The sequence below is a fragment of the Pteropus medius genome, unplaced genomic scaffold (genome assembly GCF_902729225.1).
Source record: "Pteropus medius unplaced genomic scaffold, Ma_sr-lr_union100, whole genome shotgun sequence".
NCBI classification, from domain to species: domain Eukaryota; kingdom Metazoa; phylum Chordata; class Mammalia; order Chiroptera; family Pteropodidae; genus Pteropus; species Pteropus medius.
The window spans coordinates 1,203,030-1,225,059 of NW_024350921.1; the positions used below are offsets into that span (position 1 = coordinate 1,203,030).

Here is a 22,030-nt window from a genome sequence, read left to right on the forward strand (position 1 = left end):
TCTATCTATCATCTATCTATCTATCTATCTATCTATCTATCTATCTATCTATCTACCTACCTATATATCTATCAAAGAGTGTAACTCTTTGAGAGTCAGGAATTTATGCCTGAATCCTTTCCTTACAGGTTTGAAGTCAGATTTCTTGTCCTCACGTAGGTGTTCAAATGCCAGGTCCTAGCACACAGGGCAGGTAGTGTCTATGTCTGGAATACTCTTGGTTCACAGTGGCTTGAAACCCTACCTACGTCTCTTGCTTTGATTTCTCTCCTTATTTCTGGCCCCCTAGACTTAAAAAACCATAAGCATGGTTAGATATTAATATTGTATATTTGTAGTGAGCAGAGGTTTGGGGTTCAGATGGCTCAATGCCATTTTACATGGCACTTTTAAAAAGAAATGCTTTCTATATAATATTCAAAGTCCACGTGTGTGTTCTCCTCATAGAATATCATAATGGATTCTCTTGAATGTAGGTTAAAAATAATACATGCTTTTTTAGTTTTTCTATCTTTGGTATGTGAAGGTGTGAGTATTCTGCATTTGCTTTATCTTCTGTATTTTCACACTTCGACAGAAGGGGAATAGCTCAGCAGTGGTAGAAGTGTTGGGCCTAAGTTTTGGAAGAGATGTCCCCAGACTAGAGGTGGGAAGACCTGGTGCAATTCCAGCTCTGCTAGTAACTTTGTCTTATGACCCTTGCAAGTCTGCCTACTTGGTTCTCTCATTTAATTAGTAAAAGTAGGAATATATATCTGCTTCATCTGTTTGCTGTTTTCATAAGGATAATCTGAGATACTTTGAAAGGGAGGAAATCATTTACAACAAAGATTTTACTCTTGCAGAAAAAGCAACTTAAGCCAAGACAAACATGTGTTTATTATATTAAAGTGATGTGTAGTCATGGGTGTATTGTCATTCTAAACGAGACAGGCACAATTATAGGTTACTCTCTTGCGATTACATCTTTTAAATGTAATGATTCATAATTGATGTACTTCCTGCAACGATCCTGCACATTGTTCATCACTGTCTGAGGCCTTTCTAATCTTGATTTTAAAAATTCATCCCTTATATGAAGATGTGTGTATTCCTCTCTTCAACAATTCCAGAAGAGGACGTGGGAACTACTCTGAAAACTCTCCATGTGACTGTGACAGAATCCTCTTTTAAATGTGAATTTCATCCTACTACTTAGTGTTGGCATACTAAGGCTCATATAGGAAAGACAGGAAGAAAAATCAAATTCACGATTATATTTAGAAATTCCAACTGAAAGTGAATCAGATACACGTGCCCGCCCTGACGTTTTCTTATCCACAAAATTCCCCGTGGAGTCACAGTGCAGCAAAGTCATTCTGCTGCCATATTTTTGTGACGGTGCCACTGGCAGTTTTGCTGCTCTCTCTTCCTGAGCTTGTTTCCTAGCGATCCACAGGCTGGGAAACCTGAGCAGTGTAATGTAACCCAGTGAGGCCCTGTATTGTGGCAGCAGAGGGTAGAGATGGGTGAGACTGGGTAATTCTTCTATCACGGTTTCTTTAACAAAATAATAATAGCTAATGATGGTGGAGCATTCTCCCATGCCAGATATTTGGGCCAAGTGCTTTATACCCATTATCTTATTTAATCCTCACAGTAGCTCTGGGTGGTAGGTACCATTATTATCCCCAGTTTTACGCAACAGTGAGGAAACCTGGTTAGAGAGCTGAGGGCACCAGCCCAAGGTGTTGCAGCTCTCAAGTGGTAAAGGTGAGATCGTTGGCTGGTGTACTTCTTCACCTATTGCGTCTCTCCCTGCTGTCCTGCCTCTCGAGGACAACGTTAAGTTCTAGTCCTCTGTGGATGGTCTTCAGAGCACCTTGATCTATCTTATGTCACGTACTTTTAACCAGGAGCCCGAGGCCTGGCTGCACCGGAGTCTCATGCCAACCCTTTTCACTTCATTTTGACTGTCAGATTTTCATGGTAGAATCAGACAATAATGATATCAACATCCTGCCTACTTCACAGGATCACTGCACAGAGCAACTGAAGTAAGACATGAAAGCAGGTGTGACTCCGAAGCCAAGATTAGTCTGAGCTCACAGCCACTCTGTAAATGGGGAAAGGCAGAAAGAGCCAATGGAAAGGCAAGGTGGCATCACTCGGAAGAAACCCGAGTCTGGGATTTCTGAATCTTGATCTAGCCGTTCCATCATCCATAACTTAAGGAATGTAGAATTTTAATGCTTTTGAAATACTTGTTTATCATGTTAAAGATTCATGGGTCAAAGTTTCAACCTATATAACTTGGGCTACCATGTAAATTTTAACAGGCCAAAGTCTAAAGCCAACAGATTTCCAGGAGAAGAGATGTCACATCTGCTTCATTATTGCACATACATACACACTTTTTGAATTGCACCTGTACACATGCACCTAGAGACATATGCACTCATAAATGTCATTTATTAGATCATAAGCTACATAAGGGAAGAGACTGACCCACTGCCTAGAACAGTGCCTGGCACATAGTAGGTACTCAACAAATAATTATTGAGGAAATGAATAACTAAATAGTATCTAGAGACCCTTTTTGTTAAGTCTCCATTTAATCATGTGGTAATTAAGGTAGCCACACATCCTGGTTTGTCCACGATGGCCACAGCTTACATTTGTTATCCTAGCACATATATTAATAGCATGTCCTTTCGCTCTCAAATATACTATTTGCATAACCATTTATTCGGTCACCATACTTATAATGCATATGCTATTATCATGTATATTTTGATAACTTAAACTATGCTGTTCAAAATCTCAATTCTGCCACTTACCACTTGTGGACTTTGGGTGAGTTAATAAACCTCTCTAACCTCAGTTATTTCATCTGTAAAACAGGATCATAATAGTAGCTTCCTGATCTTGCAGACCTCAAGAATTTGGTTAGCCCTTGGTTAAGAAGAGATGTCTTGCTTCCTTCTCCAAAGCACAATAGCATTATCCCGTGAGTCTATTTTGTCCAGCTGTTCCATAGTGAGTTGTCAGATTGCCTAGATGTTCCTGTCTCCTGCTGCTGATGTTAGGAGTAGGTTTCTCTCTACATCACACATATTTTGGTGTTCAATGTTGCATAAAGATAAAAATTCATCTTACAGCTTCCGTAAGTTAGCTTGCAATGGAAAAGAAAGGCAGTTCACACCCTTTGTTTTATTGCAGATGCCTGTCTCAGAAAGTGAAGGGTGTACCACCAGGCATAACAGGTGGGGGGCAGAAGGAGAGGTCAGAGTGTGAGGTTCATGGTCAGGTGAGAAATGCCCTGCAGGAGCAGGCTCTCTTCTTGACCCTCCTCCTTACATCCCCTGAGCTTCAGGGTCTGCTCAGTGTCACCAAGGTCCACAGACATGTCAACTCAGGCACAGGTGGGGAAATGCGTTTTTCAGTAGATGGTTTCCACGTCCCCTTGTACTTTTTGTGCAAATGGGGTTTCTTTAGGAATCTAGATGGGAAAGAGTTTTAAAACAAAGTGCTGCTGAAAGTAGAAAGTAATTATTGCTGTGAAAACTGTCAACTAGCCCTCTTCATCCCCAGTATTCCAAAGGAGATTCACAAATTGGCCGAGTGTACATTTTCTCTAACAAAACACTAGAATGCCGAGGAGAAATGATGAGACACTCTGGTCCCTCCTTTCCCATTTGAATGAAATTTCAGTGTCAGTTGGAGAATGGCCTCATTCTTTGTGCACTCTTGTGAGCTGTCTGGAAGGATGTGAAGATACTGCCTCTGGCTTGAGGAGCTCACATTTTTAAGGGAATTTGAAAATATATATGCCTGCATGAAATAGCACCTGTTTCTTTGTGTCCTGTTGCCCAAGCTTACTTTCTTCAGCACTTTTATCACCATCTGACATATGATTATTTATTTATTAGTCAGCTGTGTACTCACTGCCTCTCCCTCCTTAAGTAGAGGCTCTGGGGGTGGGGGCCTTGTAATGTCTTTTGTTTTCGTTATCCTCTGTTGAGTTTAGAAGGCATGGAATTCAAACTAATGATGTTTACTTTCTCAATAATAGTGTTTTATATTTTCAATTGTTTCATATGTAGAATCTATTTTGATTTGCACAAGAGTTATTATTATTATTATTATTATTATTATTATTATTTTACTGCTGCTATTCATTCATGAGCTCATATTCCAAGCTCTGCTCATGAGTGCTACTGGTTTTGCAAAAGGGATTTGGTTAATATGATAGCTAATTTGTGTCATGACTCTACTCCCTCTGCAGTGACTATTTTTTGTCTTTTTCTTTTCATTTGTTTTTGATGTTTTGATTTTATGTTTTGAGGCCACAACCAGGGGAATTGTTACTGTTTTTAAATGTCTGAACAAATGCCTATAATTGGTAGGACTCCAGTCCTCCATTTTTTCCACGACATATATTAATGGGTTTGATCATTATTTTAATGAAATGATGATTGTGATGATGGTGGAACCATAGGAATCCTTAAGACGCGCATATCCTGATACTCACTGAAACTGTTTCCGTCTTGACAGACACAAGGGGTGGGTGGAGGGTGAGTGGGGTGGGATAGGTGATGTCCCGTGGACATGCAGAGACCACCGAGTTGGTAATCAGAAGCCAGAGAGGAGGCAGAGTGAAGGAAAATGTTATGATTCTCGGATGTTCAGAAAATAGTGTAATTTACTAAATAGGGTTGTTTCTCAGTTTAGTCTAAGCCACTAGTGTGCAAGTACTTCCCCTCCAATAACTAGTGACTACAGTTGAGTGTTAGCCACCACTTAATTGAAAAATGAAATTAGGTAGCAATTACTGGCAATTGTGGGTTTTTTCCTCCTATACTTTGATCTATTTATTTTAAGCAGGTGGTAAATTTGTTGAGAAGGCAGGCTCTTAAAGGAAGAAAAAAAAACAAGCAGAAAATGAAAGTCCAGTGCAAGATGGTGGGGTGGGTGGGGTAAGCTCCTTGGATAACCCCTTCCAACATAACGATAGCAGTTGGCAGACAGCAAAATTAAAATCAGCATAAATCATTTACTACCACTTGTGTTGAAAGAATGACAAATCCTAGGATTTAACAGCTAGCCTGGGGCAATAAAATAAAAACTTTCAACGGTTGGCCTGGGTGGAAAGTTTTGAATCTAAGTTACAGTATTACCAGGACCTTATCATCACTCCCCCAGGCAGTGCTCCTGCCTCTGACCCTCCTTCAGCGAGCGTGACAAAGCAAAGATTTATTCAGAAAAAGCCGCCAGAACCTGACTACTGACGCGGGGCGGGGGATTCTGTCCTTTTCCCTAAATAGTGCCTATACACTGGAAAGTTTTTACCATCAGAACAGTTTCTCCAAATCTAATCTTTTTTCTGTCAAACCTGTTCATTGAAAGGTGTTATTAAAAAATGGGAATACAAGAAAAAGGTGGGGACCGAGAGCTCCAAGGGGATGAAACTCAGGAAAGCTGAGCAGGCTTAGAACCCGGTGAAGGCTGTGGAATCTGCCTCATTGTGTAAACGCTAAACCTTCAGTCTTGCCAAGTGCAGAACAAGTTCTGTGACGGTTTTATGCTGCACAACACATGAAACGTGAGTCAAAGAATTCTCTACACAAGAATACTCGGCGTGTCCTCGGCCTGCTCTCAGCGTTTTTACACTGTGGATCTTCTTTCCCACCTGGCTGCACTAGAAATTTCCCTAGCATCTGTGGATGACTTAACTTGGCGTGGGGAGGAACACATTTCACACTCAGACACACTACATGCAGAAGTACTCAAACTCGGTCCAGTGTCATTATTTCCTACAGCAGAGTCGCTGCCTTGATGGGAACCAAGATGGAATACACACAGCACACCATCAGACAGCCCGGAAATCATAACCAAGCCTGTTAGGATTTCCAGGCTGTCTGATGGTGTGCTGTGTGTATTCCATCTTGGTTGCACAATGCTCATGAAGCATTCTGCAAAATTCATGTGACACAAACCTCAGATATTCCTTCAGTTGGCTGCCACAGACTCTGAGCGTGCTGGTAGCAAGAACTGGACATGTTTCAAATTCATCCCCCTGGCCTGTGGCGCCTGTAAGCTTCAAAAAAGAGAATGTGACACATTAACAGAGTAAGAGAAAATGTTCTAATTTAGCAGGAAGTAGCCAAGATGAAAAAGTACATAATTAGTTTCGATCTTTTGACAGCAGGTGAATGATATAAAATCCAATCTGATATAAAATTCAAAACCACAAATAACTCTAAATAAAAAGGGGAAAATGTGATATATAGAAAAGTACTATGTTTGTTTGTTTGTTTGTTTATTATTTCTTCACTGGCTTTCCTCAAACCACTTACCTTGGAAAGGAAGAAATTGATTTGCTTTTCACAAGATCAGGATGCAAAATAATCATGATACAATACTTTACATAGATGTTAATTAGCCAGTCTCTTACATGATAATCTCTTTCAAAACTGGGAGAAATAGTGAAATAGTGAGCTTTTGTGCCGCAGAAGTAGCTGTCTAGCAGTAGGGGCCTGCGATTGTCACTTCATTGGAATAGACTGTATAAAGATATTGGAGGGCTATAGAAATGTTCAAAGCCACAAGACAAAGAGCTGTATCAATGGGGTTGTTCATAGTGTAGTCAGATCCGTGTGCTCACTGCTGTGATAGCCTCAGTGACAGCCAAGAGAACTTCATTTATGACTGACCCATGTGGGCAGCAAAAGCCTGGAGAGACTCAGCTTGTTTGCTCACCTTCCAGGTCCCTGGGAGCTGAGGGGTCAAGTGACAGGTGCATCTTGCCAGGCCCCTCAATTCTTGCTCAGTGCATAGTTCCTCTCAAACACTTCCATTTGACAGTCTGCTGAGTTTTCAAGATAAACCAGACAAGAAAATTTGTATGTGAAAATTCAAAGTTTCTAAAGATTAGCTCAATATTTAAAAACATCAGAGAAGCAAAACGAAATAGGGCTCTGGGCCACGATGGCCCTACAACTTGCCAGTCTGCAACCTCTGGCGCAGACTTTTTCATGGTACATGAGTTTTTGCCTCCTGTGTTTACACCTGGTTAGATTTAAGAGGGCTGAGTCTATTGTTTGGGACACATATGCAGTCAGGATCAACTGGAAGTATCTAATAGTCAAGTTAATGATATATGACATGTGTGCCATTCTCAGAATGTGATCAGGTTCCAAAAAGGGAAATCGAGAAGTAAAAATGGTGACATATTCTTAACCATTGATAGCCATTCATTGTTTATGAAAAGTAAACTCTGTGGATAAATCAGATGTCATCCTGACAGTTCTTGATATCTGAAATGAAAGTGTTTACCCTCACTAAAACTTCTCTGTTTTGTCAATTTAAATAAGAATATCTGGTCTTGGAGTCCCAGTACGTTCTCAGGTCCCATATAAGATGTATGTTCCTTTCAAAATATATCTATAGATAAATTCAATGACTTATAAACAGTTTAAAATATAATAAAAACAGTATTGTAACTGTGCTTGTGCTCTTGTTCACTGAGCATTATTTTGAATAAACCCATAGAAGTATTGCTATAATAAACATGCACGTGCTGTGGAAGATTATATAATGTCAATATAATTTTCTCAACAATTTCCTATCCTCTTTGACGTATTCTATGTGCATTTTTGCAAAAATAATGTATTTTACTTTTGGATTACAAAAAATTCTGATTTTTTGCTTTTTATTTTTGAACAGCCCATGCCTTGTTCTTTTTGTATCACCGCTGTGAAAGTTCCCTTTTAAAAGCCCAGTGCAGAGGCTGCGGATCAGCTGAGCAGTCAGTATTTGGGGCTATATGCCCGGTGATAGGGCCTATTAACAGAGATCAGTTTTAGCAACATCTTTTCATGTTTGTTCGTTTAGCAGTATTTATGCAGTTATATCAATATTTCATTTTGCTTTGCCTTAATATTTTGTAAGAATAGTAGGAAAGTGAAAAATGAAAGTGAAGAATATACATAACATAAAATTTACCATTTTAACCATTTTAAGTGTATGATTCAGTGATATTAAGTACATTTTTAATGTTGTGAAACCATCACCACTATCCATATCCAGAACTTTTTCATCTTCCCAAACAGAAACTCTGCTCATTAAACACTAACTGTCCTCTCTCCTCTCTCCCCACCCAACCAACCCCTGGTAATCTCTATTCTACTTTCCATCTCTATACATTTGACTTATATAAAGTATCTTATATAAATACAATCACAATTTTTGTTTCTTTGTGTTTGGTGACAATATTCTGAGGAGGAACAATATAGCTCTAACAACCTTAATGAAATCAAAAGAAGGTGGATATCGCCAGTAGTAATATAAATATAAACCTTAGTGTAATCATTTATAAGCTAATTGGCCGTGTCCTCCATTGGGAAATAAAAGAATAAATTAAAGATTAAAGAGGCAGAAAAGTCAGAAGTAGGAAGGTGTGGACTCTGAGGTGAGACATAAGATCATTAACTTTCAAGTTCTAGGGCCCCAGTGATAACAAGCTCGTCTGATGCACGTTCATTGTGTGTGTCTCCATAGGTGGAGAGCGAAGGTGTGGAGAATAGCCAGATCAAAAGAAAGATTAAGTGCTTTTTTCTTTATTGCCATTTTTGTCCACCTGCTATGTTCTAAATGAGGCAATGAGAGGGAGTGAAAAATTGAGTAAAACCTGTGACAGCTCTGTGAACAGGTTCTAGTGGGAGAGACAGAACTTCAAGTAGATCTGTGAACTCCAGGGCAATAAGCACTCTGTTAAAGATATTGTCACCGTGTTGCTGAGGGCAGAGAACCACATGTGTCACTCACTGTCCTCTCGAAATACTTAGCAAATGTCTTAAGTGAAAAGTATGCCTGTTTCTTCATATCCTTGCCTATATTGGGTGTTATTACTTCCTACCACCTTGGGATAAATCCAAACTGTGGATAATGAAGCCCAGGACACGTCACTGTCACCCTTTCTCTTGGATTTCTTGCGACGCCTCCTCTGGGCCACACTTTATGCCCACTCCAGTGAGTTTTACATGCACTGATCTCTCTGCTTGGAAGACTGTCCCTTTGAAGATTCTGCCTCCTCTTTGTTCTCAGGTGAAACGTCATTTACTTAAGGAGCCCTTCCCTGATGGGGCAGATAGGATTAGGGAACTTGCACTGTAGTCCACTGGGACTTACATTTCCCTCTCCAAACCAAGCATGGCATTATAATAGCTTCTTTGACCATCTTTGTCCCTATAGACAGTAAACTCCGTGAGACAGAGCCATGCCATCTTGGCTATTGCTGCATCTCTGGTCCCTTGTACACTTCATGGTGTGGGTGCTTGGAACTGCTTGTGGGTCAGTAAATGAAAGAAGTAATCACATAGGTTATCAGTTTCTAGAAAGGATAAATATTGTTTTTGCTATGATTTTCCCATAGTATACTCATATTTCCATCTAATGATTTATAAGCTGCTCAATCATATCTCCAACAGATGTGTCTTGAGCACCAACTTGGGATTTTAAAAGCGAGCAGGCTACCTGTCTGCCACATAGGCACGTTTTTTGTATGATAGTTAAACTTGGCATTTGGAATCAGTCAAGTTTTCCTAGATGATGTTGATCAAGTTCAGGAAGTTCCCTTCTATTACTACTTTGCAGTGTTTTGTTGTTTTTTTTTAATCATGGATAGAGGTGGAATTTTTACCATAAGCTTTTTCTGCATCAGTTGGTATAATTATGTAACTTTTCTTTCTTAGTCTGTTGATATAATGGATTACACTGATTAGTTTTTGAATAATCAAACAGCCTTACATCCCTGGAATAAACCTCACTTGGTCATGGCGAATAATTCTTTTATATATATTGTTGAATTCTTTATGTTTGAGACAGATGGCACTTTGGGTTTGGTGTGGAGAAGCTTGCTACACTCATCGTCAGAAAATATTTGAACACAAGCTGGGTGTCCTACAATTCTACTCAGTTCTGATATTATCTACCCAGATAGCATCAGAGCCTACAGGTTAAGGGCTTCAGTCCCACAAGATTTCTCCATGACCCCTTTCAGATTTCAATTGCAAGCCCAAGTTGTCACCTGTGTTTCTGATTGACCACCTATAGATTACAGGTTACAATGACCCTGTCCTTGGGTTTGACTAATTTGCCAGAGAGACTCACTTACTGCATTATCTTACTGCATTATCAGTTTACTATAAAAGATTATAACTCAGGGACAAATAGATGTAAGAGGTGCATAGGGCAAGGTATGGGGAAAGGGCACAGAGCTTCCATGCTCTTTCCAAGACAACATTCTTTCCAAATCACCAACCCAGAAGTCCTTCAAACCAGACCTTTGGGTTTTTTATGGCTGCTTTATTATGTAGGTAAGATTGATTAAATGATTAGCCATTGATAATCATTTCAACCCTCAGCCTAGAGGTCAGAGGTTTGGGACCGAAAGTCCTAACCTTCTAATCACATGATTGATTCTCTTGCGTCCAACAACCTTGGGTGACCTGGGGGCATTCCAAAAGTCACCTCATTAACATACCAAAAGACACCTTTACTATTCTCTTCACTTAGGAAAGGATAAGGATGTTCATGGTTCTATTCCAGGAAAGTAGTCAAAAACCTATAGAGGGTGAGAGAACTTCCCATCTCTACCTTTCTTTCATTCTTACAGATGAACTAGTAATAAAATAAAGTTATTTTATTATTAAACTAGATTAGATTAATAGAAGAAAAAAAATTAATACCTGTGCATAGCAGAATCACATTATGATGCTCGGATCATAAAATAAGGCTCAAAGAAATAATCCAACCAGACATCTTTTTATACTTTTTAGACAAAAAAAAAAACAACAATAAATTTATGAGAAATTGACAAGACAAAGAAAGTTAGTGCTTATTTAAGAGGAATGTAAGCAAGTTTGGGGCTTGGGTAAAACTCAGTAGAGGCCTTACAAGATTTGTTTATATAGACTTTTGGACTCTGGATTCTTTTAACTTGTGATAAGGTTGTCTCTGAGCCCTCAGGAGTAGGCAGAACAGCTATCACATGGGAAGTTTATCTCCTTTTAGATGGACAGAGAGGTCAGGGTTTTCTTCTTGCATGGGCAGTTTCTTAAGTAACTTTAAGTCAAAATAATCCACATGCCATTGTGGGATATCTTGGTGCAGATGCCCTGGGCCCCAACAGATCGAATGTATATTTTTTTATTATAAAGCACAACACTCATAATATAGGACATTGGTCTGTTGCTCTCTTTATTTGTACAGTCTTTGATTTTGATATCAGAATAATACCAGTTTCATAAAATCGATTGGAAAATATTCCATCCTCTTCTGTTTTTTTGGAAGAGATTGTGTAGAATTGGTATTGTTTCACAGACTTCACTAAGAATACCATCTAGACCTAGAGATTTCTTTTTGGGGGGAGTTCAAAATTGCACATGCAATTTTATTCTGCTAGTTGCAGAGATATTTAAATTATCTCTCTACATCGGGTGAGTTGTGGCCATTTGAGTTTTTTGAGGAATTGGTCCGTTTCATCTAAGATGTCAAGTATGTGTGTAGAATTGTTCATAGTATTCCCTTAGTCTTTTGATATTGGTGAGGTCTGTAGTGATGCCCCTGTTTAATAACCAAATTATTGATAATTTGTGTTTTCTCTGTTTTTGGCAGTCATGCTAGAGGGTTGTCAATTTTATCAATCTTTTCAAAAATCCAGCTTTTAATTTCATTGATTTTTTTCTATTTTTTGTTCTCAATTTCACTGATTTCTGTTCTTTATAATTTCTTTTCTTCTGTTTCCTTTGGATTTATTTTGCTCTTCTTTATTTAGGTTCTTGAAGTAAAAGGCTACATATCTAATTTGAGATTTTTTCTCTTTTCTAATGAATGCATTTAGTGCTATAATTTCTCTCACAGTACTACTTTAACTACGTTTTAATATAGTGTATTTTCATTTTTGTTCAGTTCAATGTATTTTTAGATTTTACTTGAGACTTTCTCTTTGACCCATAAATTATTTTTATGATATCATTATTGAGAAACAATTTACATAGTACAGTTGACCCTTGAACACTGTGGGGATTCAGCGTGCTAAACCCCACATAGTCAAAAATCTGCATATAATTTTTGACTCTCCCACCCCAAATTAATCATTGATAGCCTACCCTTGACCAGAAGCCTACTGATGACATATATGGTCAGTAAACACATATTTAGTATGTTATATATACTATAGACTGTATTCTTAGAATAAAGTAAGCTAGAGAAGAGAAAATGTTATTAAGAAAGTTATAAGGAAGAGAAAATACATTTATAGTATTTATTGAAAAAAATTGCATGTAAGTGGCCCTGTGCAATTCAAACCCAGGTTGTTCAAGGGCCGACTGTATATTTTTCATTCATTCAAAGTGTACAATTTGGTGGTCTGTAGTATATTCACAGTTGTACAGCCATTTCTACACTCAAATTTAGAATATTTTTATCATCCCCCAGAAGAAATCCCATTTACTTTAGCTATGACTATGCGATTTCCTCATGTTGCCCCAGCCTTAGGAAATCGCTAATCTACTTTCTGTCTTTGTAGGTTTGCCTATCCTGGTCATTTCATATAAACGGAATCATACAATATGTGATTTTGTGACTGGCTTCTTTCACTTAGCACCATGTTCTCAAGGTTCATCCATGTTGTAGCCTGTCAGCATGTCATTTCTTTTTATGGTCCTAAAATATTCTATTTTTCCATTTTGCTACATTTTGTTTATCCATTCATCAGTTGATGGGCATTTTGGTAGTTTTCATCTTTTGACCACTGTGAATAATGCTACTGTGAACATCCTTGCACAGGGTTTTGTATAGATGGCTTTTCATTTCTTTGGAGTATGTACCTAGGAATGAAATTTCTAGGCCAAATGACAAGTCTGTGTTTAACATTTTGAGGAACTGCCAGCCTGTTTTCCAGTGTAGCTATACAATTTATATTCCCACCAGCAGTGTGTGAGGGTTCCTGTTTCTCCACATCCTTGTGAACATTTGCTATGATCTGTCTTTTAGATTAGAGCCATCCTAGTGTGTGTGAAGACCATAGATTATTTAGAAGTATGTTGTTGAGTCTCCAGATTTTCCTATTTTCTGTGTTATTGATTTCTGGTTTGACTCCATTATGATGAGAGAATATACTCTGTATATTTCAGTTCTTTTAAGTTCATTGAGGTTCCTTTTATAGCTCAGGATATGTTCTATCTTGGTATATGTTCTATGGATTCTTGAAAAGTATATGTAGTCAGCTGTTGTTTGAAGTCTTCTATAGAAATAAATCTTGTTGACTGATGGTCTAGTTACTCTATCAATTATTAAGATAGAGGTATTGAAGTCTTTACCTGTAATTGTGTACTTGTATATTTCTCTTTTTACTTCTGTCAGTTTTGGTTTCGCATATTTTATAGTTCTGTTGTTCAGTGCATAAACATTTAGGGTTGCTATGCCTTGGTAGATTGACCCTTTTATCATTATGTAATGTCTCTCCCTGTTAATTTTCTTTCCTCTGAAGCTTACTTTATTAGATATAATATAGCTACTCCTGCTTTCTTTTGATTATTGTTTTAATGATGTAACTTTTCCCATTCTTTTATTTTCAACCTGCTTGTATCATTGTATTTGGAGTGAGAGTTTTGTTGACAGCATATAGTTGGGTCACACTTTTAATCAGCTCTGCTAACAGTGGTCTTTTAATTGATGCATTTAGAGCATTTATCTTTTATTAGCTATTGATGTGTTTAAGTCTGTCACTTTGTTTTTTATCCTCTGTTTCCTTTCTCAGTTTTCTTTTCCTGCCTTCCTGTGGGTTTTTTGAACATTTTTAGAACTCTATTTTTATTTATCTAGAGTGTTTTTGAGGATGTCTCTTTGTATGTATTCTTTAGTCATTCCTCTAGGTATTATATTATATATTATAGATACATAACCGGTAGCAGTTAATGATGTAGTTATTTACCAGTTTGAGTGAAGTGTAGAAATTTTACTTCCTCTTATGTCTTTTTTTCTCCCCCACTTATAATAGCGTTGTCTTAAACATTTTCTCTATATAGGTTGAGAACCACATCAAATGTTATAATTTTGGCTTCAGTGGTCAAACTTGATTTAGAAAACTCAAGAAGAGAGAAGGAAATGTATAGAATTTACTCATTTTTTTTTAACTCTGTTTTTCTTTCTCACTTTCTGATGTTCTAAGATTTTCTTGTAGAAAGTTTTGAGAATTTCCTTTAACCATTATTTCAGGACAGGTCTGCTGGCAAAACAAAACAAAACAAAACAAAACAAAACAAAACAAAACAAAACAAAACAAAACAAAACTTGTTTCCCTTCAACTGAGAATGCCTTGATTTTCCGTTTCTCCTGAAGGTTATTTTCATTGGATATAGAATTCTGGATTGGCAGTCTTATTTTGTTTCATTGTGTTTTGTCTTGTGCATGAACAACATTGTGTCACTTCCTTATAGCCGTCATGTTTCTGATGAGAAATCTGTTGTCATTCTACTTTCTCTCCTATAGAAAAGGTGTCCTTTCTCTTTGTCTGCTATCAAGATGTATATATATATTAAGAAGTCTGAGTATGGTATGTGTTGATGTGTATTTCATTGGGCCACTCATCTTCTTGATTCTATAGGTTTATATATTTTGCCAGATTTGGTAAGCTTTTAGCAATTTTTTCTTTGAGTACTTTTCCAGACCCACCTTCTTTTTTAAGAAATGAATGTTAGACCTTTGGCTGTAGTTCCACAGTTTTGTCAGGCTGTGTTATCAGTTTATTTTCTCTCTGTTCAGATTAGGTAATTTCTGTCATTCTCTCTTTTAGTTTACTAATTTTTTTCCTGTCTGCTCTATCTGGCATGGAGGCAACACAATATAATTTTTATTTAAATTATTGTATTGTTCAGTTCTAAAATTTCCATAGAGTTCTTTATAGCTGCTGCTTCCACTTCTTCTGCTGCTGCTGCTGCTGCTGCTGCTTCTTCTTCTTCTTCTTCTTCTTCTTCTTCTTCTTCTTCTTCTTCTTCTTTAGCTAGCCTTCCTATCTTCTTCCTCCTCCTCCTCCTCCTCCTCCTCCTCCTCCTCCTCCTCCTCCTCCTCCTCTCCTCCTCCTCCTCCTCCTCCTCCTCCTCCTCCCTCCTTTTTGGCTGAGGTTTTTTATTTCTTTGTTCAGATTTTCTATTTTTTAAGTTTGTTTCAGGTGTATTAGTGATTGCTTATGAAACATTTTGATCATGGCTGTATTAAAATTTTTTTTTTGTTAACTAAATCTAACATTTCCATCATTGCGATAGAGATATCTATTAATTATCTTTTTTTCCTCCCCATTCAATTTGATATCTTCTTAGTTCCTGGCATGAGTGAATTTCTATTGGGACACAGACATTTGGGGTATTATGTTACGAGACTCTGGATCTTTTTTATGCCTTCTGTTTTATATGACTTCTTATGATATCACTCTGATGGTAGCGAGGAGAGAGGTGCCCTGTCATTACTGCCAGTTGCGGGTAGATTTTCAGGTTCGCCGCTTTGCTTCCATTGACCACCTGAGCGGGCTGTTCTTCATTATTACTTTAGGGAGGGTGGGAGCTCTGGATCCCTCCTAGGTCTCCGCTGACATTCCTTGGCTGAGAGGGGGTAGGAGTGCTTCCTTGCAGCTCCCCTGGTGGCCTACAGTGACACCACAGGGGAGTGGTGGCTTCATTGCCGGGGGATGGAAATGAAAACCTGACTCTTCACTAGGCGCCCCCGACCCGACCCATGATAGCGTGGAGGGCGTGCGTGGGTGCCTTGCCATTGCAGGGTGGCAGATGTCCACGTTCCACAGCACCACAGGGGAGAGGGTGTCATTACCACCGAGCAACGAAGAAAGTCTCACCTCCCTCCTTTGTCTTTTCTGACAACACACCAATAGGAGACTAGGGTTTTCCTTACAGTCTGGTGAGAGTGGAACCTAGACTCCCCACTCAAGTTTGCTGAGGCTGGGGCCATAGTTTCTTCTGCGGTGTTTGGCTGAAATAGAGCAGTCATTATTTAAATACTTTCTGTCCCACTAAGCTACTTCTTTCCTGGTCCTTTGTGTAAATAGAGCAGGCTTTTTGGGGGCTTTTGTTGTGTGCACTCATTGTCATTTCCATGTTGCTGGTTCCTTTAGCTCCAAGTCTGGGAAATTAGATGCAAAAAAGAAAATCCAGAAAACTCACTGCCTTGTTGTTCTTCAGATTTTAATGTTCCTAGATTGTTTTACACTTTTCTTTACTTTTCAGTCTCCTTATGTTTGTATATTTGGATGTATATTTTTCTCTATTTCTTCACGAAGTAAAAAAGCCTAAAAGCTTTTTTAGCCTAGAAATTAGGCTTTTTTAGGCTTTTTTACTTTGTGAAGAAATAGAGAAAAATATACATCCATCATCCCAGAAGCAAAAGTTGGTTCCTTTTTTAATCTTCATTTTCATAAGAAGTTTCAAAAGATAACTTTTTTTTTTTTTGCACAAACATTAAAAAGGTGAATTCAGGTGTACCTATCTTTTAATATCCTTTAGTTTTTGATTACTGGTTATTATCACTTCTTTGTAACTGAGATGATTACAGCATTAGATTTCCTTCTGTTTTTATCAATTCTTTTTTTCTTTTTTAAAAATGATAAACTCTTCGACCTATATTAAATTTCTCATAGCTGTAGAATGAAAAAATAAATGTATATGTGTGTGTGTTTTTTTAATCTATCTCAGCCAATACCACTGATTAAATTATGCTCATTTCCCATCATTGTACAGCTTCTTTATATGACATCGTTGTACCAGTGTATGTCATTACTTAGTCTTGCTATTTCATCAGTGTGATCCATTATGGGCTTCATAAAAACATATGGCAATATTTTGGGGAATGGTATAGTCTGACATTGCACCATTTAAGAAGTGATAGCTCTCCCGTAATGTTTTATAGACATTGTCTGCCATTTCTTCTAACTAAATCTTAGTATCAATTTGTTAAGCTCAGTGAGATTCTGATTGGCATTTATAATCTTGAATTTCTTCCCTGAAATCTTCCTCCCTGTTGTTCTTCATCTCCGTGAATCATCCTACTCTATACCAAGTTGTTTGAGCCAAAAACCTTGGATTCATCTTTGACTCATGTGTTTCACCGAGAGAGAAAAAAAAAAAAACAGTTTTTCTGTCTATACTCATAGAATACTTCTGGCTGCCTAATATGTGGATTTTTCCACACCAAGCAATTCTGTTCTGACATTATCTACTTGGAGTTGGCGTCAGATCCCACTAGTTAAGGCCTAAGGCTCACAGGACTGCCAATGGCGCAAATTGTGAGTCCTGCATTGCCACCTGTGCTTCTTACTGACCAGCCAGAAATTGGGGTTCCCACAATGCTCTCCCTGGGTTTGATAATTTGCCAAAACAGCTATATCACTTTCCATATCATGTTATAAATACTTACGGTCTTATTTTCCAAGGCAGATATAAGCTCAGTGAAGACATGGTCCATTTATGATCTGATTCTGGGTCCCTCAGAGCCATATACAAGGAACATATTCAATAAGTATCCGATTAAGAGTGTCGTTCTCTTTGCTTCTTTTCAAAGTTCTTCATGGACAAACTAAACCCATTATGTTTTTCTTTTTCTTTCCAAGGGGTTGTTATTTGTAAAAATTAAATACAACTTAAGTTCTGCTTTGGAGTAATGCCAACCAGTTTTTACTGTTTCATTTATTTTTTCATTTTTTTCCAATTATTTTATTATTGCTAGTCCCTTGCAAACCTCATAAGGAGAACATTTGTAAAACCTCTATATTCATAGTCCCAGTATTTTTGATGGAGTAAATGTTAAATGTATTTTTCAGTCCCAGCATAGAACTAAGTGTTATGACAAATCTACATTCACAAGTTAAGAAATTATTGACATAGATCAGTTAATTTTGCTTTATTTATTGAATTTTATTCTATTCATTTTATGTATTATTTATTTGTTTGCTTTTTAAATTTATTTACTCAGTTTAGATTCCATTTATTTTTTGAATTAAATTCTATTATTCAGTCTTTGTCCACTAAAGTTATCATGCAGTTGATAGCAGCTTGTTGGCCTGATCAAAATGGCATTTCCTCTTATTTTCTCTGTTTCTGTCTATTGCTTACTGTATTTCTGTTTTTAAAAAAGTATATTTGGTTGCTATGTGAATTGAGATACATAAAATTGGCACTTCAGGCTGAATTAACTTTTTTATTTTTTTTAAATAAATACTTAAAAACGAGTTTAATGTATTCCATAAATATTTACCTTCTCCCCCTCCCCCCACTCAAACAAGTTCGACTCGGTTTAGACCACTCTTTACTGTAAGTCCAGTGTTTCCAGAGTTGCTTCAAGAATGACCAGTCCGGGAAGCTAGTACTGGGTCAATCCTCTTCAGTGACTGCCAGCACTAACTTAGTTCCCTACTTAATTTAACACAGGCTTGGCAAATATTTATGGATCTAATAAATGTCATTTTTTTTCTTTAAGGTCTCTTAGAATATGGAGCATCTATTAGAAAATTTGTGTTTGTCCTCACCTAGAGTTAGTGCTCTCTCTCCTAGAGGACTTTGTCACTATTCACCTCTGCTAGTGCCCCCTTTCTCTCATTACTTGTTAATTAGATCTGGATTTTTTTTTTTTTTTGTGGTGGTGGTGGATTTCTCTGATTCGCATTTTTACATTGTTACTCTTTTGTGGATCCTGGTATCTGGAAACTTCCTGCGTTCTTTCTCACTTTGCTTTCTTCCCAGATTTGACAAAGATTATTTTAAGCATAATGAGAAAATGTAGTGAATTAATTACATTGCTCTTAGTTATACATATATCTTTAGATTTTCAGCTCAGTTAATTTCAAAATTAAATGCAGAGAGGAATTGAAATAGGTTCAGTCCAAGATGGAAGGTCTTAACTATGTATTATGTACAAGAGACCTCTAAGACTGTTTCCCTTCCTGCAAAGTGAATTTCTATTGCAATTAAAAAAAAAAATAAACCATAAAGTGTCCATTTCCACAGACCTTTATGGACTAGTAGTCAAAAGTGAATGACACAAGCACAATGTTTCAAACACTATAAATAGAAGTTAGCAGGACATACAAAGAACAAATTAAACCAGGGGTAGGTGAACCACAGCCAAATATGGCCCCAGCCTGATTCTGCCTGGCCTGTGGGTTGAGAATGGCTTTTAAGACATTTTAAATGGTTAAACAAAATCTAAAGAAGAATGATATTCCGTGATAAATAAAATTGCATTCTAGTTTCTGTGCCCATAAAGGAAGTTTCATTAGAACATGGCCACGCTCATTCATTGAGGTGTTACCTCAGGCTCCTTCTGTATAAGGGCAGAGTGAGGTGTGGCCTGCAAGCTGAAAATATCTACCATCTGATCCTTTACAGAAAAAGAGTTAGCTGATCCCCAGACTAAACCGTAGATGGTACTTGAAGTATCTCATGTTCAGCCTTGTAAAAATCATCAAAAACTTCATTTGATTTTTGTCCTAATAATTGATATATTTTTCAATAATATTAGATGGAATAATGACCCTGGGAAAGCAAATTCTGTTTATTCAAGTTCATTTCCTTTTCAAGAAATACTTGGGGTGGAGGAGAGCCATACAGACATAAACATTTGTAAATGTTCATTTATTTGTTTGTTTCATTCTGTGAACATTGAAATTTAAGAAGCTTTTTTTGCTTTGTTTTGACTCATTATTTTGCTGATAAGTGTGATGCTTGTCATTCAGAAAAGCATAGATGCTCATGCCCAACACCTTTTATGCCCCAGAAAGTGCCTTATGAAATTCAGTGTCTCTATCCCAGTCACCAGAAAAACACTTCTCAGATTTCCTGTGACCGCCCTTCATTTAACCTCTTCTTGTCCCTGGAGCAACTGGGCAGATTCAAACTACTCTCCAGTTTCAGGGCAGGGTAACTCAGACCAATTGTGAAAGATTTAAGCATTCCTAAAAGAAAGGAGAACAGCCTTTTCAAAATATGAACACATGACTTCTTAAATAAATGTCCTTTGTTTGCTGCTGTTCCTTTCTGCTATTTGCTGTTACCTGATTTTCCCTTTCTTGCTCCCCCTACGTCTCCTTCATCCCTGTGTCCTAGCGGCCCTTCTGTCCAACTGCGTCCTGCATTTATGTTGCTGCATTTCACTCGCTTCTCATTGGTGGTGTCCTGATCACTTGGGCTTCTGGTCACGATCTCTCATGTCTCCTGAGCATGGCCTGCATTGGTCTACACAAGACATTGCAGGAGTCTCTGTTTCTTCCTTTATCCCAGCATTCTAGTTTCCCACGGTCCATTCTTAGGAATAAGGAACTCTTTTCAACACAGAAACGGCACCCACATATGGGAGCATGGGCTACCTGAGTCTGGGTGGCAGCAAAAAAGGGGAAAAAGTCAAGAAGAGAAAGTAGGAATTACCAAAAACAGGCCTCCCCTACTTTTCAGTTTGCCTGCAGAGGATCCTGTGGCTGGCTTCTGTGCATTTCTCTAGACCTGTTTTCTCTTGCTTTTTCATGTAGAAGTGGGGGAGAAAACCAAAATTTGGGGGCATATGTGACATTGCAAGCACTGTGGTCCATGCCGTGCAGCCCACAGCTCAGTTATTGTTACAGCTCTTTATGTGGTGGGTGCATCTGTCCCTATTTTACAGGTAAGCAAATAGGGCCCCAGCCTTTTAGTAACTTATCCACAGCCACAAGTAGAGAGTGTAGGAGGCTGGCCCCTAAGCCAGAGGCAGTTGTCAGATGGCAGCTGATAGGGCCTCCAGCACACAGGTTGGGCCTTGGAATGGTGCATTCCAGAAAGGAACTGATTGCTCACAGAACCTAGGGAACCAGGGAGGCTGTTTTGGCACGTCCTTATCATACATGGAAAGTTGCTTGCAGAAACAAAATTCAGGTGAGGAGAGGTTACAAAGGTGTGGTTTTCAGTGGACTTCTTCTTTTAACTTCTCTGTTTAACAGAGAGGTCAATAGGCAGGAGGTCCTGGGTAAAGACCTGCTGAACCAGTTGAGTATGTATATTCGTCAACAATTATTGGAGTCTGCTATAATATGAATAATAAAATAATCAAAGCTGGAGAGATGATTTGAATATCTAACGTAAATATGTTTATTTAATTATTTAGAAATTAATTCTTTGAATCGCTCCAAATTATAATGATGACTTTTTTTATTTTTGGTTCACAAGCTATTTCACGCGATGACTTAGAGTATGGTTTGTAGGCCTCTAAGGATTTGCTTATTCAAACTCTGTGATTGTAAGTTCCTATGGACTTATGCTATTATTTTAATATTATCTTCTTATGATTCAGATAATTTTCATATGTTGCTTTAATTCTAAAATGTTATGATGTGCCTTCAGGATGACATGCTATTGTCGCCTTGCAAATAAAAGCTGTCTTCACTTAAGCCCTGTCAAGTTATCCCCATGTGCGAGGTACCTTCATGTTCCTCATGGCTCCATGTGCTGGTGTGACCGTATCTCCCTCCCCTTTTCCTGCAACAGGCCTTCCTCTTGTATGGTCTCTTCATGAAAGCCACCCTGAGCGTCACCACCAATTAGGAGATAGGTATCTTCCTCCATTTCTTCACTTCCTGAGATAGTCTCATGAATTCCATGGCTATCTGTTTTCCATGGCTATCTGTGGAGAAGGCAGTGTCTGTAGCAGGTATCTTCCTGCTCTGTTCTCACAGCACTTGACTGGGGCTTTGTTACCTGGTGCCTTGTGTTGGAGCAAATCCTAAACACATCTCACCCTTTGCCTTGATTGGAAGCTCTTTGAGATTGGAGATCATGACGAGTTTATATCCTTCGTTTAGTGGTTACCGAAGTACCTTTAATGAATTGATTTGGTTGCCTCTGAATAAGCAGCTATCTGAAAAATTAAACATATTCAGCATTCCAAATGAAAGAGTCTGAAATCCGACATATTAAATAAGTCAAACTCTTCTCAATACCAGAGATGACAGAGGTAACCC

General features: G+C 38.1%; 1 protein-coding gene across 1 annotated transcript in view; it reads left to right on the forward strand.

Moving 5' to 3' along the window:
• Positions 1 to 22,030, forward strand: part of SLC9A2 (solute carrier family 9 member A2) — a 74,225-nt gene that overhangs the window by 6,750 nt on the left and 45,445 nt on the right. The window lies entirely within an intron of this gene.